Below are 19,447 nucleotides of genomic sequence, written 5' to 3'. Positions count from 1 at the left end.
TAGGCTGTAGATTTATCGGAACGCGACAAATCCATCGTGCTGTTGGGGTAGTCTTTGGGAGGTTATTTGCTAACTTTTTGGCTATAATGCTACACACAAAATCAGAATCAATCATTGAATATAAGGTGATTTCTCCAAATTGAATTTTTCAATTGAGTGGTTCAAATTGATATTTCACGTCACTTGAGATAGCTGCAACATAGTTGACGAAATCACTGTCATAATTTGAATAATATACTTGCTCGTACAGTTCTCTGTAACTGGTTAGTTATTTGATGGATTTTTTTTCATCACTTTTGGCAGTTTTTGCTTCGATCTGATTGACGTCTGTTTGTTGTGGCTGTGACATTTTAGATTGCGATTCCTTAGGTTTACGGGAAACTCTTTGGGAAAGTGGTTTGAGATTCCGCTGTTGTTACATTTCTTTCCTTTGCGGGACACGGTTGACGGTGATTATAGGTCCAGCGCTGACCACAGTTTGAGCAGATGCTTGTATATTGGTAGTCGTGAGGGACAGTTGCTTGCGATTGTAACCTTGTTGTTGTTGTTGGTATTTCATTCTGCGGTGGCGATTTTGAAAGTTGTTGGCTATATTCACCTATTGAGTGTTTGTGTCGAGCTTTTGATTAATCTTCTGTTGGTTTTGATTTCCCAACCCCATTAGAAAATCTATTTCTGGTGCTTTAGTTGGTGAAACCGTTTCTTTTTTTTGTATCTCATAATCAAACATATTCAAGATGAAAGTATCACGTATTAGCGTTGTTTCCTCGTCCCCTAGGCTACAATTCTCCGCCTGTTCAATGAGTCTCCCATAGAAGCTCTCAACAGATCTCTTTATTTCTGTTTCGATGAGAAAAAGACATACAAGTCATATGTTATGTTACGTGTTTTTATGAAGGATTCCTTCATTACACGACAAAGATCTTTCATCGGCTCCTTTTCAATGAGGAAGGCGGGTGTTTGCATTTGAAGATCCTGCGGCCTTCTGTTCCGATGCAGAAGTATAGAAGTGAAGTTGCTTTTTGATCGCAGATGGCACAATGTTTGTCACCACACAGAGTGCCAATTTCATCTATCTTTTTTCATCTGTTTTTCCATTGCGTTTGGTATCGCGTTGGGTTGCCTGTGTGTGGTTTTTCATGGGTTCTCATACACAAGTTAGGGTTGGTATGTGACTCCTGGAGATCGTCCGTTGAGAAGAGCTTCTAGTTATATCCCCTCTTTTGCCAACAATGCAAGTTTCCATTGTTGCGTCTATTTCTCCCGCGAAAGGGGTGTTGTGAAAGTTGCTTTCTCCCAGAAAGCGTCGATATTCAGGGAAGTTTTTCTCGATGTCAATTGCTGACTGCGCCATGTTGTACTGCTGGAGTATATATTTGGTCAATTTTGCCACGTTTGATTTTTACTTAATTGGGCAGTTGCGGTGTGGTTGCCACTTTAGTAAGTTTGATTTTGAAATTTTCTTTTTCAAGATGGTTAACTCTCGACGCGAATGGCTAGTTAGCTTTCTCCGAATGCTTTTGAAACGCAAATTGCTTATTTTAAATTGCAACTGATTTTGAGGAGCACAAATGAAACTATGAAATGAAAATGTACAAATTAGACCAGAAGTGAAGTTAAAGAATTTATAAGGTGATCACGCTGATGAAAAGAAAGTTGAAATTTGTTTACAGTGTGAATAGAGAGTTTCCTGTCTGGAACATGGACAAACTGGAAGTTGCAACAATGATGATGAATCAATAAAGATGAAGGAAAATTGAACTAGATTACTTCCCTGGAAAAAAAAAGAAAATGAATTTAATCTGAATACGGTAATGGATGTTTTGGAATAAATATCCGGTCCGTATGACAGAGTGGTAAAATTATTGCGTACGATGGTGTTCTACAAGGTTAGAAGAGCATGAAAACCTTCAATCATGACGAGAAGAATATATTGATCAGCCAGTTGATGTCATATGCGAAGCATATCAATATGATGAACTATCGGTGTGTTAGCAACCTTTTTGCAACAGATGTTGGTCACTCTAAAATCTACTTGAAAATTTATTGTGCGATTGTGCGATTGTGCGAGTTCTCAGTGCCCTTTTTGGTTGACCCTCTTTAACACCTCTTGATAGAAAGAAGTCGGGTGTCGGCCCAGCAACAGGTGGGTGAAAAATTTAGGCACATTTTAGCTATATGCACTGTATGCAAATTTTGATGCGTATTGTAGCTAGAATCGCATTTACAAAATTGTCCCTGCAAACATAGTCAACTTTACTTTTTATGTATGTGAATGATTCACTGTCCTCGATGCAAAAGGGCGTCCGGTAAAGCCAGAAATTTCCAGGAGATCATTGATTTCGAAATCATTCTTGACATTTTGTACCCAATAGGGGTTGCGATGAGGCATGTCTGTCAATTAGCAAAAGCTGCGTTATGGCAGGAGACAAGCCGTTGATCAATTAAAAATTGCAAACATTGGTTCGGCGCCTTAGTCGTCTGCGCTAATGGAGACTATCGCCGTGGAATATCTGACCAACAGTGACGGCTTCTCTACTCCTCATTAAAATCTGGCCCTGGAGTATCGCAGCAACTGAGTTAACGTAAATATTAGCAAGCATTAGATAAAGCTGCTTTCAAATCATGTTTTAGAAAATCGACTTCAAAAGCAAAAATGGGATGTTTGCTTTGTTTTCTTCACTTGAACCAGGAGCGTGGTTATCAGAATGTCTAAATTGGCAATGAAGCAGTCTTAGACAAGTTCAGCGAACAGCTGTTTTTTTATGTCATGGGGATATTGTTGCCTATCATATAAATATCCATCAAAATGATTTCACTGCTACTAATTTCTTGCCATAAATGTACGCAGATAACATTTCTATGTCCGGTGATATCTATTCGCAGATTTTGAATTCGGGGCTGCTAGCAGCTTAAGAGATGACAGATACTTCTTCGCAACAATCCATTGCCTTCTCAAAAGCATTACAAGCGTCTACGGGTACCATATTCTGCGAGTAATTTTTTTCGTATTTAACCAGATTTCACTTTTCCTATGTTAAAAGATTGTGCGTGCGCATTTTGCGGACAAAAAGGTGGTGACCTATATGGAAATTCCATTCAGTGGTTTTCACTTTTAAGCTGGAAGTTGAAAAGTTAATGCTGCTTCTCACTGCAAAGTATACTTTACGGAAGTGCCATGCACGAGATTTCAGAATTGCAGTAAACTTCCTTATTTAGTATTAATTCCTTATTAAATTAAATCGTGAAATTGAGCGGCAAAAATAATGAAAGGGTTAAAATTTTGTGAAATGCCCTTGCAGCCTAACGTAACTACTTTTCAAATATGATTTATCAGATTTTTCATTTTAAGGCTGCTAATTGTTTTGTGGAAACCATGCACTTTCCCAAAATTTAAGCGCTTTCCGCATCGAACGGAAACCGGCACCTGAAAGCACCAGCGATTTTCTTTGGGAGTAGATTCTTTTCGGTACCAGTAGAAGCTTGTAATGAGCGGATAAAAATGCTGTTTGTGTAAACTTGACATTGTAAACTTGACATTGTCAATGAATGAAAGGAATTAAAGAAACTTATTTTAAACCAGAACAAAACGAAACTCATATTATTCAAAAATCATTTTGATTGTTACCTCAACTCTGAAACTCTTCTATCAGTATCGAGTGTAAAATACTTAGGAGTCATAGTTGATGAAAACTTGAAGAATAAGTCTAATTTTAACAGTCTACACTGCTTCTTATCCAAATTGGCTGGTTTGCTTTGTTGGATGCGTAATTTTCTAAATAAACAGGACTTGCTAAAATTCTACACTTTGTACGTCAGGCTTAAAATGTTGTACGAAAATTTGGTGTACGGTTGTTCGTCAAAACCGGAGCTGAAACTGCTGAAGCGTTTGCAAAATAAGTCTATAGGAAATATTTGTTTTCTGCGCCGATTCGATCTTATTGATTATCTTTTTGAGTTGCATAGAAACTTGCCTATTCATAAACTGTATATATTTGATTTGCTTAAGATTGCTTTAGGATCGTATAATAATCTTCTCGAAGATGAATAGTTGCGCAATCTCTTTTGCCACCGTCAATATTCCAGAATTTTACCCTCGTCACGCGTTCAAATAATATCAAATCCCAAAGTGAAAGGGCAGTTAACCAAGTTATCTATCGCTTATAGGGGTGCAAAGCTCTTGAATTCCATTCATCAATTGGGCTTATTTGATTTGAGTTTTTCCTGTGACAATCAAATACAGCATTTTTGTTCATTACTTCAGGGAAATTGTCTTATTGTACGAAAATGAAGTGGTTGATAAGGTTTTTGCATGATGATGCTTTTAAGCATTAGTTCCTTGCATAACCAAATTTCACTTTTCCTATGTTTATATATTGTGCGTGCGAAACATACTTTTGCATTTTGTGGACCAATAGTTGGTGCCCTATATGGAAATTCCAGTTAGTGGTTTTCACTTTGAAGCTTTAAGTTGAAAAGTGACAACTGCTTTTCACTGCAAATTATGTTCAATGGAAATGCCGTCTGGGAAAGATTAGAATTGCAGTATAATCCCTTATTTAATAATCCTAAACATTAAATTGTAAACTTTAGCGGCAAAAAGATTAAAAGTATTAAAAATTTGTGAAATTCCCTTACAGTCGAACGTAAGTACTTTTCACATTTATTTGACCGGATTTGCCATTTTAAGGCTCTTAATCGGTTGGTGGAAACCACTCTCCCAATATTTAAGTGCTTTCTACATTGAACGGAAAACGGCATTTGAAAGCACCAGCGATTTTCTTTGGAAGTAGATTTTTTGGTACCAGTAGACGCTCGTAATGAGCAGAAAAAAATGCTGCTTCGCAAAGGTAACAACTGATAATTGGCATTTGTTTCACTCTTTTGGTATAGGAGTCTTTTCGTGTCATCTTGAAGTCTCTAACTTAGTTTCCGCCTGTCTGGGGCAATCATTCTCAATTACGGCAATGCGAGGGTCCGGAACAAAATTTATTGCTAGAAATGCAGGAACTTAGGCGTTGGGATTGAGACCTGCAGCTCACAGGAATTGTTTTGTACAATTTTAGTTGTTTTCTTATGTTGTCACCCAGTGAAATGTAACAGCTCTTTCTCAAATATTTTTATTCATTGTTTCAAGCAATGCGTGCAGAGAATAATGAAAACCGTTCGAGAAACAGTAGATTTGCTTCCACGAATTCGCACATTTAATATTGATTTTTTCAACAACATCAAACAGTGAACAGGTAGATTAAACCTTGGTTTAAAAGCACCAATATTTGTTTATTAAGTTTGGCTCTAATTGAACTGATTCCAATTTCTGCAAAGAGGTAACTCTTAAAGGTTTTAAAGGTAGTACATATTCTGTTTGTTTGGCTTTATTAATTGTTCCGACCCCTCTTGAGGGGTGTGATACGTATTTATACTTATATATCGAAACCTTTATGTGTACTTAATTATTTTACCCTCTATTTTTAATATTTATATGATGCGCTTATAACTTGAGTTATGACTTTTTATTATTCACATATAAAAATATTCCCGCTAGTCTACTATATTATTTCATATGTTGTCCACAGTATTTAATTATAAGTAATCATAATTTCATTTAGTCAATCTGAATTCAAGTTGCTTCTGCAAACGCTCTTAATTTACCTAAGACAAATTAGCTGTGGATTCGCGTCGCGATTCCAATAATCCAATTCTGTAAAACACACTTATTCAAGGATTCGCTCTGCGATTCCCATTACACTTTGAAATAGTGTATTTGCGACACACATCCAAGTCTGTTTGCAAAGCTTAAGTATAACATGGCGCAGTCAGCAATAAAGGACAGTGGCAAATCTCCACTCGGAATGCAACCCTTCTGGGAAAAGGTAACCCTAGAAACCCCACTTCGCTGGGAATATTGGAGGACGCAATTAAAATTGGAGGATGCAATTCTTGATCGGGTAGGAATTGAAGTGGACCTTCTCCTAGCTGACCCTCCAGTAAATGTTATCTTGCCTCCCGAACCAGCTTATGAAGACACAGTTGACAACCCGACAGCACAATCAGAACGAGATCGACGTACCCGCAACGAACAGGCGAAAACAGCGTGGAAAAATCAGTGTCAACGCATTGAAGCGGTCGGCATCTTATGCGGAGACAAACCGTAGAAACTATGCGATCGGAAAGCCTCTTCATTGATGTACCTGAGTTTGGGAATGGAAGGGCGGCGCGTCTTCAATTCGAAAAAATTGACTATCAATCTCGAAGCAATCTCAACCAGAAACCTTTGGGATGTTTTGAATACAACCTTCATTCGGTTTCATAATATAACTTTTGATCGGTATCTTTTTCATACACGAAAACAACAAAAGGGAGAACCAATTGAGAAATTCTATGGACATCTCAAAGAACTTTCGGAAATTTGTGATCTAGGAGAAAAAGGAGATACCATCATCAGAGACGTTTTTATCGCAAACATGCAGCACGAAAATATCAAAAAAGAGCTTCTAAAAGAAATAGTAGACCCTGATAGAGCATTAGCAATAGCAATCAATAATGAAATGGGTACGCTCAATCAACTCAAAATGAATGCCAACAAAGCTGAATTACATTCAACCGTCAATCAAGTACAACGGATGCGCATCGCGAATGGTACTCCCTTCTCAACTATGAATACAACCGCACAGAAAAAGCCCACAACTTGTCACGTTTGTGGATCAAGTTGAACTCCTGAACACCGTAATATATGTCCCGCTCGGGGAAAGACATGCAATAATTGTGGTATTGAAAACCATTTCGCTAAGGTTTGTCGTAAACCTAAAATCCCAATTCGTACCCAAGACCTAAGCCACGAGTTAATAATGTTGAAAAAGATGACCAAGTTGAGGATGTCAATCAAATTTCGGCAGATTTTGACCCTGATTTGGAGTCAAACTACTCACCAGATGAAGATAATTGTGTAGCTGTAGTATCATCAACGGATCTCACAACTTCGATGACAGCAATCAAACTTCCTGTAACATTTGATAATACATCAACAAATGTTTTGGTTGATTCGGGCAGCGTATTCACATTAATAAACGAATCATTGGCAAATTCAATCATTTCCCATGACTCAAAATCGAAGTGGATACGCGGGGCGAATCCCAAACAATTGAAAACATTTTCGAACGAGCCTATTCATACGGTAGGCATTATTCAAATTTCAATTCAAAGCGGCAATTGGCACGCAAATCCAATTGAAATTCAAGTAGTGGTGGACGGTCATCGCTCACTGTTGGGTAGAGATTTGTTTCCAGCACTTGGACTCTCAATTCAACAATCAAATAATCAAATGATAATCAATCAGGTAGAACAAGAAAACTGTCCAATTAAAAAACAGATTGCAATCGATTTCCCTGATCTAATCTCCAGAATCGGTAAGTCCAAAGTACATATAGTTCGTTCAAAATTTCACAAAAACTATACTCCATCACACCAAAAAGGTCGCCGTGTCCCTATAAATCTGTTAGACAAAATATCTGACGAGCTAAAGAAACTTACAGAACAAGGACATATTGAAAAATTACAAGAATGTTCTGATAAAAACTTTATTTCTCCGATTGTAATTACAGTCAAGAATGACAAATCTGTAAAATTAGCTCTTGATTCAAAAATTCTGAACAAAGCGATACACAAGAACAAGTATCAAATGCCAAATATAGATAGTCTTATTGATTCAATTTCACAATATATTCATGACTCTAATCATGGGGAAAACGTTTATTTTTCAACCATTGACTTAAAAGACGCATATCATATAGCCAATTAAACTTGCGTCCGGATACCGCACGCCATTGTAATTTCAATATCATTTGTGGAGACGCAACCGGTACGTACCGTTTTAAGACGGGATTTTATGGACTTACGGATATGCCGGCAGAGTTTCAAAAGGCGATGGATTATACACTGGTTGGGTTGTCTCATACATAATGTTTTTGGACGATATAATTGTAGTTAGCAAAGGTACCCAGGAATCGCACCTCAAATACGTCTACAATTGCCTGCAGAAACTCGAGGCCGATAACCTCAGAATTAATTTAGGCAAATGTCATTTTGCAAAACACCAGATAAATTGGCTTGGTTTTACATTCTTGCAAAGTAGTGTCAAACCCATAGAATCTAAAACAGCAGCAATTGCTGAAATCAAAGCCCCTAAGACATTGAAACAATTGAGTTCATTCCTAGGTAGTGTTCATCATTTAAGCAAGTTTATTCCTAATCTTGCTAAAATATGTCATCCTCTTCGACCGTTGTTAAAGAAAAATGAAAAATTTCTTTGGACTGAATATCATCAAACACATTTCGAACACATTAAAACTGTTATTGCAAATGCTACAGAAAATACCCATTTTAATCCAACACTGGAAACACGCGTCAAATGCGATGCATCTCGCCAAGGTTTAGGCGCTGCACTCAAACAACTAGATTGTGAAGGGTGGAAAACAGTTGCTTTTGCATCTCGCTTTCTTAATAGCAACGAAGAACGCTATAGTATAAACGAACTAGAATTGCTCGGGGTGCTTTGGGCTATCGAATATTTTAAATATTATTTACTTGGAAAGACTTTTACGGTTTTGACAGATCACATAGCACTTTTTTCAGTTCTAAAATCTCACCGTTCCAATAAATCTTATAAGAGCAGATTAACACGTTGGATTGATCGTTTGTTGCCATTTGATTTTATCATAGAGCATATTCCTGGCACCCGAATGGGTTTAGTTGATTATATTTCGCGCCAACCGAATCAGAAAGCAAAAAGCGTCACTCAATATGATGAGGAATTCATGGTAGCAACAATTTCCCGCATTCTCGACGCAATTACATCTTTATTTAGTCATTCAAATAAAATTCCTTTCCATAAGCGGCCCATAAACAGCAAAAACAAGTTACAAGTCATACAGACGCGCGTCCACTCTTGCAAACCTGCTAAAATTAACCCGCATAACTCAAATGCCTCAAATAATTCATTCACTACTCGAGCACAAGTGCGCAATTATAATTCAGCCTTCATTTCTCAATTTAATTACCTCGCAAATCACTTGTTTCAAAATAATACTGCACCCGCATCGCAAATCCAACCTAAACATTTCAATTGTAATTTAACCGCAAAACTAGAAAATAAAATAAATCACATATCAATGTCAGCTAATGGATCATCGAAAACCAACCCTACAACTCCCCCGCCTACTCCTAGAGTAACATTTCGCACCCAATCAACCCCAATAACAACTCCTAGTGCAAACCCAAACAATAACACCCAGGCCTCATCATCACCGGAAACTCAGGACATTGAACTGTCCAGGGAGGAAGTTTTTGAGAGCAACCTAAATCAGCTCTTTACAAAGTCGTTTCTAGCAGTCTTGACTAGCAAGGACGCAGTACTAAAGGAGATTAGAGATTGTGTTCTACAAGATGACGAAGCCCGATGCAAAGAAGTCAGCCCATACATTCACTCCTTTTGGAAAGACTTTCATATGCGGTCCGGTTGCTTGTGTGTCGACGAACGCGTCGCCATACCAAATTCAAAAAAGGAGGCAGTAGTGGTATCACTACACATGACCCACCCCGGTAATTGGGGGATGATTTCTCTGTCTCAATATGCATGGTGGCCATATATGCATAGAGGATAGCATAAAAGCATCGGATTGCGTTCCATGCACTGATATTGGTAAGAAATTAAAGCCTATTATACCAAAATCTAAATGGCATCCACATAAGGCTTGCCAAGAACCAAATGAAGAGATTCAAATTGACTTTGGGTGTCCGATAACGAATGAAAAAGATAAAGACATTTATTTTTTGGCATGTTTTGATCGTTATTCAAAGTATCCGACAGTTAGAATTTTTGAAAAAGCTAATGGTACAAATGTAGTAAAATTTCTCCGTAATTACGCTTATACACATGGAATTCCACGAACAATCCGTTTAGACCAAGCCACTTGTCTAGTAGGTAAACAAGTTACAAATTACTGTAATGAAAACAATATTGACATTCTCGACGCACCGGTCGGAGACCATAGAGCTATTGGATTAGTGGAGCGAATGATACAGACAATAAAACGACGGTTATCCTGCATAAAAGCTGGAAAAAAAGATACATTCGTAACATCTAAAGCAATTAAAAAATTATTTCTGACTTACGTATAACAAAACAGAAAACAACAAAGATAACACCATTTGAAGCCCATTTCGGTCGTCCGGCAAATACTCCTTTAAGGAATATTAGCACTTATCCTTCTAGTTTAAATTTAACTTATGAAAAAATTATTAACCACTATTTAGATGCCGATACAGTTCCTGTAGATGACTACCTTGATGACGCAGGATGGAACAACCCCGAAAGAAGCGATCTGGACATTGAGAAATCCATGAACAAGGCACAACAGGACGCAGGAATTCGCTATCGCGATTCGGACAATAAAGAATCGCGGTTCATTATTCATCCAAAAATCACGAACCCCATTCCCAGAACAGAAAAATCCTTAAATGTAAAGCTAGCGCGAAAACTACCTAACAAAAAGAGGGCCAAAAGACAGCTTGCCGGACTATATGAGAGTCTCAAACCAGGATCCTTTGTCACAAAATCTTCCCCTACAACAACCATAATCAATGAGCCTGGACGATGTCCAGTGAAAGTTAAAGATAGTGATTTGGCAAAGTTTGGCACCAAAGCAGAAAGGTCTACTAATCTCTGGGCATACGCACAAAGACAAAGAGACAAAGATTGCCAAGCATAGTAATGATGTCAAGCGACAAAAGAGGGGAGAAATCAAGACTCGCCATCGCCATCGTGATACTACTTCCGTTGTCTCATCTGTGAACTCAAATGTCTCTCGAGCCCTCACAGTCCGTAAACCCGCTAAACCACAGCCCAAACGAATGCATCACGGTTGCATCAAATGAAAACAACAATACAACAGCTCCGGAACAACTGCTCATATCGATAGTACCCGCCCCATCAACGTCCTCATCACAAAATCCAGTAACGTCCTCCGCCTCTCAAGAACAACAAGCAGCTCGAAAAAGCAAACGGCCCCAATTTTACGGATTTGCAGATGCGGAGATATCTCCAACCAATTCGTTGGCATCATCCAGCTCCAATAAATCGAAAAAACGAAAATCGAAAAAAGAAAAGAAGGGCTCAACAAACGAAAATACAGTAGTCACAATGATTCAAAATGCGGAACAATCAAGAATTCTCTCCCCACCACGACCTGATATCCAAATTGGTCAAGCTTCTCCACCAGATTCAAGAGTTCGATATCATGAATACGAACAAGAACGGGAATTTTCTGTGTGGGATGCAGAAAATGAAATTTGAACAAAACTGTTAAAACTACGTAAACTCATTTAAACTACACTTATTTATTTCGTTCATGTTTCCGTGTTACGAATCCACTCTTTATTGGATACATTAATGTTAAGTTTCTTCAATTGCTGTTCAATGTATTAATTTTAATTCAATCATGTATTCGCTCCGCGAATCCTTGTTTTGTTGTGTGTGTCTGTTATTTATTCATTCCAATGTATTCATTTTGCATGCTCTAAACTTTAAAGCGTATTCGCCCTCCGACTCCCAATTTCAATTACACTTTCGTATTGTATGAGCTGTCTCTTATTGCCAAGTGATAATGTTATAAAAGCACTTACATACTACATACATGTGCAGTTAATCTTTTCTCAAGCACACATGCTTCGCATATACATAATGATCAATCTTTTCATTTCTTCAAAATAACATTTATGGCATCGTTGCAGTTTACTTTATGTTGTGTTAAATTTCCTTTCATTTCCATAATTTATGTTTGACCCTAAAAATTGTAAATACATTAAAATTTTTTCTGTCATGGGGGAAATGTGATACGTATGTATACTTATATATCGAAACCTTTATGTGTACTTAATTTTTTTACCCTCTATTTTTAATATTTATATCATGCGCTTATAACTTGAGTTATGACTTTTTATTATTCACATATAAAAATATTCCCGCTAGTCTACTATATTATTTCATATGTTGTTCACAGTATTTTATTATAAGTAATCATAATTTCATTTAGTCAATCTGAATTCAAGTTGCTTCTGCAAACGCTCTTAGTTTACTTAAGACAAATTAGCTGTGGATTCGCGTCGCGATTCCAATAATCCAATTCTGTAAAACACACTTATTCAAGGATTCGCTCTGCGATTCCCATTACACTTTGAAATAGTGTATTTGCGACACACATCCAAGTCTGTTTATAAAGCTTAAGTATAACAAGGGGGGAGGAACTGAACTATATACTCAAATGGGTTTTTTTTGTTCAGTCAACTTTGGCCGATCGATATATTCATCGTACAGAGTTGAGACTGGTATCATTAGAAAGCTTGTCCAGCGTAGAATATGGGATTAAAAAGATTTTTTTGATTTTTGTTTTTGAAAGGGAGATATCGAGGTTTAAACTTTTCAGAAAATAGTGTGAATTCCATGAATTTCATTCACCTTTTTTCGGACTTTTTGACTAAAATTTCGCCAATTTTGATAAAATTTAATAAAACTGTTCAGAAAAATGTTGTTGATTTTACGTTTAAAGACAAAATATATCGTCGGCTATTTTCATTGATTTTTTATGTCACAAATTCCGGCTAAATATTTCACAAAATTCAGACTTTTTTAATCAAAAACAGCACGAAATAAGTTTCTTTAGTCCACTCTGATTAAATTTGCAGGAAGTGCCCACCCAAACAGCACCAACATAATTTTTGTAGGTTGAAAAGGGGGCTAATTCCACTTCAATTTCCGTTGAGAGTGCTCTGTAAAAAAAACTTTGCGGTTTTTTTGCTAATTTCATTCGTTGATTATCAAAAACGCAGCACTTATTTTTGATTTTTTAACTAACAAAATATCAATATCAATGACATTCCAAAAAATAGATATTCCTAAGGGACAATCAGCATTAGCAGGACTAATTCTCAACCAATCTTGGACCGTTACAATACAAAAATAATTCGGATTGTCGTCAGTCGGTTTTTTATTTAAAAAAATTTGATCTTTTTATATTAATTAAATAACAAAACATTTCAAATCAAAGCTCACTCGCGATAGGTCTCATTGGCTTCCTAATCAAATTAGGTCAAAGCTAATTTATTTAGTTCATTTCTTGAAAACTTATGGTCGTTTCCATTTTTAAAATATTTGATTTTTAAATAAAAAAATGGCTTATTGAACTTTGCCTCCATTTTTCTTTTAATTTGGTCAACTTGTAGCTTAGTGTCAGAAATCAAAGAGTGCTCCCTCTTTCCGCTGAATTCAAACTATGTCTTTATTGCGGTTTTACGCCTTAACTTATGGCGTTCTGGCTTTGATGGTACTAGATTTCACCAATTTTTTTTTAATTATTAGGTATTTGCCCATTTTTCATGTTTTCCAGTTTTGCCAAATTATCGCGTTATTGGCAGTTCATATATCACATTTTTCGCGTTCAAAATAACGCACAATTGATAATATTTAAACCCTTAAAGATATAGATTGTGGTTCTTTACCGCTTCGACAGTACTTTCTCGAAGAATTTAATTGAATTTTTTTATTTGTCTTTAACTGTCGTTTTTTCTTTGCATTTTCAGTCGAATTTAAATTCCTGTACAATGACCCGGTTTAATTGGCTTACACTGGAAGAGTAGATGAGCCGATGTTCTGATAATAGAAGATAGATAATGGCTTTCATGACTTTGAAAACAATTGTTTTCCAAAATGAAAGAAAAAACATTTCATGTTCGTATTTTTGTTCCTTTCATTGTTTTAACCTGGTTACATTGTGTTTTTAACCTGGTTTCGTTCGTTAAAGGTTAAAAGAGGACATTTTTTGTCACGGGTAGGAGTCAAAAAGGATGGGCGTCACAAAATCTAAGGTATTTAAAGAATTCGTTGTGACTTTCCTGGCTTCGACACGGGTTCCTCACAAAAAAAAGTAAAGTATTTTTTGATTTTGTCACATTTAACGTTCTTTTTGTAGACGTAAAACTTGTTCTGGACAATTGCAGGTCTCGAGGATTGTCATTGGAAGAATAAACGAACCTATTCAGTTTTTTCATTTCTTAATTAATGGCTTTCATGTCTTTGGAAATAAATTCTTTTCGATAAAAACAAGTATTACATAATCTTGCTTTTTTTCTTTTTAATCTAACTGTTACCTAGTTCCATTAAAGAGAGGTCATATAAAACATTTCGTGGGAAGGTGTGAAGAGGGATTGGCGCCACAATTTTTAATATTTTAAGAGAATTCGTTATGACATTACTGGCTTCCACACGGGTTTTTCACAAAAAAAAGTAAATGACTTTTTGATTTTTGTCATATTTGGCGTTCTTTTTGTAGACGTAAGACATATTCTGGATACCTGCATGTCTCATGGGCTTCCTTTGGAAGAATGGACAAACATATTCTCTTTGTAATTAATGGCTTTTATGTCTTTGGAAATAATTTTTTAATAAAAAAAACAAGTAATACATAATTTTGCTTTTTTTTCTTTTTGTCTAATTGTTGCTTTTTTCATTAATGAGCGGCCACATAATACATTATCGGCATTCGACAAAGGTGCTGTCGAACACATTTTGGGGGCCAAAGTATGGCTTTACGGCTTCCAAAGCATTTTCTGGCAATTTTTAATTGATTTTTAGTTTGTTGTCTATTTGTTGTTCTTTTTGTAACTGCATAAAAAATTGAATATCAAGAGTTCCTAATTCCCTTCTATAGAAGCATTGGTAATTGTAAACCTATGGAATATTTTAGTTGATTCTAAATGGTTTTCCTTACTTTGAAATTAATTGTTTTTTTCAAAAAAAATTTTCAACTAATTTTCTAACTTTAAAGTTTGTTCTTTTTTTGTCTAATTGTTACCAAGCTTTATTATGAACTGGTGAATAACCATTTTTTTCTGGCGAATTACAAGTTATTTTGGTTTATTTTCAATTTTATCTGACGCTATTTTGATCTTGTTATTATGTTTTGTTTTTTAAAACGGACATAAATTTTTTGATGTAATTAATGTTTGTTGTTGTTGTTTGATTTTGCCGTTCGTCTTCGCGGGCTTTCTTAATATCGGCATTTTTCATCAACCTAATGCATCATTTTTTACTCCACTGAGTTATTTGCCTTGGAGGCTATTTGTTCGTTCATACACCAGTTTTTTGAAAAATACTTGAATTTTTTGTGTTTTTCCATCTGTTCCTCATTTGGGAGACAATTATGCCAAAATTGTGGATGAGCGGGGTCGGAACCTTATGTGCGATCGCACATTACCGAGCCGTCTTGTTATTTTTGAAATTCAATTAGTTAAAACCAGTATTCGAAAAGAGGACACAAAAAGGTTTCATAATTATCTCTGAAGCGCGACCAGGGCTATGGAAATGATCTCTAAGAGTTTCTGTCTGGTTGTTAAACTATTTTTTGCTGCAAATTGAATGAGCCTGCATTGTTTTTTTGTAATGGATAACAGTTTTCATTATTGCAGTGATGCAAGTAATATCGAGAAAACTAACCGCTAAGCAGTACATCCTAACTCACTCTATTAAGACTTATACGCAAATTTTGAGCATTCTTTTGAAGTCAAAACTATTATAAAAGTATTACACAAATATAACACATTATTTATATATATATATATATATATATATACATATATATATATATATATATATATATATATATATATATATATATTTATAATATATATATATATATATATATATAATATATATATATATATATATACCAGACAAATTTTTTCAGTTAGCATAATTGTTCAGTCCATTTTTACTCAGGTTCAGTCCAATCTTGTCCATGTTATCTCCGGGTAGCCCACTAGAAAAAATTGCTTTAAGAGTTGATCATTACTTTGCCGACTTCGCATTTGTCATGTTGACTGGTCCGTCGCGACTGCTCGGAGATTTTCTTTTCCTTGTCCCCAAATTTGTCCTCGATGGTGACTTCTGATTAGATGGTAATTGATGTGACAACTCTGTTTTTGTATCTTCAGAACCTGAACGTTCATGAAATGAGTTGAAATATGCTGAGTTCTTAAATCTTTTTTGATTGATATAACAATGCCAGAAAGTCAAAAATGGCGGAACTGTCCCTAGCATTGAACCGTCCCTCTTTGCCATCCCCTCCGGCGTCCCCTTGAACTGCCCCTTGAACAACCTTTACAAATCTACAACTGCGTATTAACAAACTCATGCCCTTCGTTCGCGTAATAATGGTTTGCAGAAAATAGGTTTATATTTGTGGCCATAACAACTATTATAGAAGATTGAATTAAAAATTCGGCAGTTTAGTAACAGGTTAGCATAAAACTTAATTTCCAATTCCAGGGTCAGTTCCAGTTGTTTGAGGTCGAGTATTGATGAGTATAGATTCACATGTGAAGTTGGTAGATGATTGCAATGTAATCTGAACTTGAAATCATGTAATCTTGTAATCTTTAAGTTGGTAATTTTGAACGCACGACGCCCCCTCGTGCTTTTATCTTCGGTCTGAACATACTTGCTTCCGTCTGGGACCTCAACCTGGGAGATGAAACTGATTTCATGGTTTTATTATTGCTAGTATTGGTGACCATGAAAATACCAACGAAGTTCACTGTCGTCAACTAAAAATCCCCTCTGTTTTGAAAAAAAAGCAAAAATGTTTTGAAGATGAAAATAGTAACCTGATGCTGTGACAGAAGATTGAGTTCGGCGCTGTGTGTTTCCACTTCGATTAAGAGATGCAGTGTTCGATGCTGTGTGCTGGCTCCTGAAATGAAGCAGCAGAAATGTGAACTTATGGTTTAGTTTACGGGACAAGGTCCTGTTAGGAAACGAACTGGAACTGTTACAAAAATTTTAAGATATAATGTGAATGAGCCGACGTTATTACAATCCAAGAATTGTTACAACCTACGAATTTGGATTGTATTGGTGCTCTGTCTTTTTTTGTAAGATGTAAGATTTTTTCGCATTATTTTCAGGACTTTGAGCTTTCAAAATGGGATAAACAGGTAGCGTTCAGTGGGAAAAAAGTTTCATTAGAGGCCCTTAGCCGCGTCTAGTTGTCCTTCAAGTGCTTTGGGTGGTCAAGCTACTGTGTAGGCCTTAATTCAAGGTTAAAAGGTCAATTTTAGGCATTTTTCAGCTCAAAATGTTAGAAAGTTTCGTTTTTTCATCATTTTTCCAAATTTTTGTTGAACCACTCTAAAGTTGAGGTTTGTAAAAGTTGATAAAGGTCGTTTGCAAGACATGATTACTTTTTATGCCCATTTTAAGAGCTATATGTTTTGATAGTCCAAACATAAACAAGCAACTTTTCCCTAAAATTTACAATTTTTCAAGTTTTTGAAAATTTCTGTTATTTCCTGAGTTTTTTTAGCCCTAGGTGTCAAGGAACCTCCTCTAGGGTTTGACAATAAGTTACCACATAGTTTCTAGTGGTGATCAAGGACCCAGGAATTTTCTCTAAGGTTTGATATTGGTTACTCCATAATTTTTTGGTGGCAATGAAGAAGGATTTAACATTTTAATGTCACGAGTTTTTAGCATTTTTTTGATAAAATTTGCAATATTCATTTTTTTCTGAAATATTTGTCTTTTGTTCAGTTTTTTTCGCCTAAGCGCCCAGGCAACTTCCTTTAGAGTTAAGGCAACTTCCTTATAGTATTTTACAGCATGGTTGTTAGGGGCAATGGAATGATTTTCATCTTTTGATATCACGGATTTTCGCAATATTTTAATAAAATTTGATTTCTCAATATTGCTGAAAAATATTATCATGTTCCAAATTTATTGATGTTTATGAGCAGTGAACGTTTTTAAGGCTTGAAATAGGGATACTAAATATGCTCTAAATTTTTTGAATTTTTTTTGTCATTTTCTGAAATTAATGATCGTCCCTTGCCGACGAAATTTTTTTAAGTTTTGCAGATGGGATACTTGACAGAACTCTCGGACAAGAAAATGGTTTTAGACGTTTTTTTCTGCGAATTTTAGAAACCTTAATTTTTACTCTTCTCATTTTTTTTAGAGCATTTGTCATATTTCTCCTGTTTATCTGACTTAAGTGGAAAATAGATTTCTTTCAAGGCTTGTGCGTGAGTAAATGAGTATATTGAATTGTATCATATTTGGTCTTCAGTAAAAGCTTCAAGAGTTTTTTTTATTATTTTTTTTTAGTTTTTGATTATTTTAGTTTGTCTTTTTGGATGGGAATGTTCAATTGATCTGCTGGTCAGGTGCATCAGTTCTCAGTTTTTCATTCAATTCTTTGGGTTGTATTTCAAAACTTGTCCTGTATGTTTTTTTTAAAAAAGTACATGTTCAGTACATTTTTCCAAAAGTTGCACCATTTTTAATGACATTATTTGTTTCAAAGACTATTGCAATTTGAACGCATATCATCTAAGCGCACAACATTTTGTACAATTTTTTATATTTTTTATCAAATAAATGTTGAGAAAGTTTGAATTATGCAGACTCTCCAAGCGCGAAAGAGATCTCACATTTTTTTAGTTCTAACGACAGGAAGATAACTAAACAACGGGACTATGTGACATCATTTGTCGTGTAAGAAAGACGCAACTGCATGTAAGAAAGGGTTCTCGAAAATATTATTAAATTATATTTCAAGCTACAGTAGACCTAGAAGTGCGATCTTGCGGGCCCTCAACGACCCGGCCAAACAGACCAGTTCTACATTCATAGATGCTTAGTTTGTTCCGGTTTAATGTTTTAGCTTCAAGAGTTTTTTTATTATTTTTTTTAGTTTTTGATTATTTTAGTTTGTGTATTCGGCTGGGAATGTTCAATTGATCTGCTGGTCAGGTGCATCAGTTCTCAGTTTTTCATTCAACTCTTTGGGTTGTATTTCAAGACTTGTCCTGTATGTTTTTTTTAAATGGTTGGAGTAGTAAAATTTTTTATTACCGCTTTTACAGCAAAGTTTTTTGCATGCGCACATAGCTGCAGTAGTGGCAGCAAAGGTCGTTTTTTTAAAAAAATGGTTTCCTATTTTTGATTAACTGTTTTCTACTCTAAACTACTCTTTACTGGCCTAGGAAAAAGTTTTGGGTTTCATTTTGTTTTAGGACATTTTCACTATTGTCGTTTTTTAAAAAAACGTTTTTCAGTCGGACCAAGGAGTTACTGAATTTAATTTCAACTCATGGTCGGCAATCTATTATGTCAGACAAAAAGTTTCTGTTGCTTGCCTGTGAAAAAATTCGGTTTTCATGTTTTTCTGAAAGAATTCCTGTGAATGCCTGTAAAAACCGCAAAGCTTACAAAAATGCACCGCTAAAACCGCAAATCTTACAAAATTTCAGCGCTTTCACTGCATTAACAGCTAAACTATGCTTACATTATTTTTTCGACAAAAATTTTTTCGACCCAGCTGAGAAATTTAATTGCATT

The sequence above is a fragment of the Convolutriloba macropyga genome, chromosome 11 (genome assembly GCF_964194025.1).
Source record: "Convolutriloba macropyga chromosome 11, txConMacr16.3, whole genome shotgun sequence".
In the NCBI taxonomy this organism is placed as follows: domain Eukaryota; kingdom Metazoa; phylum Xenacoelomorpha; order Acoela; family Convolutidae; genus Convolutriloba; species Convolutriloba macropyga.
This window is presented reverse-complemented; position numbering follows the sequence as displayed.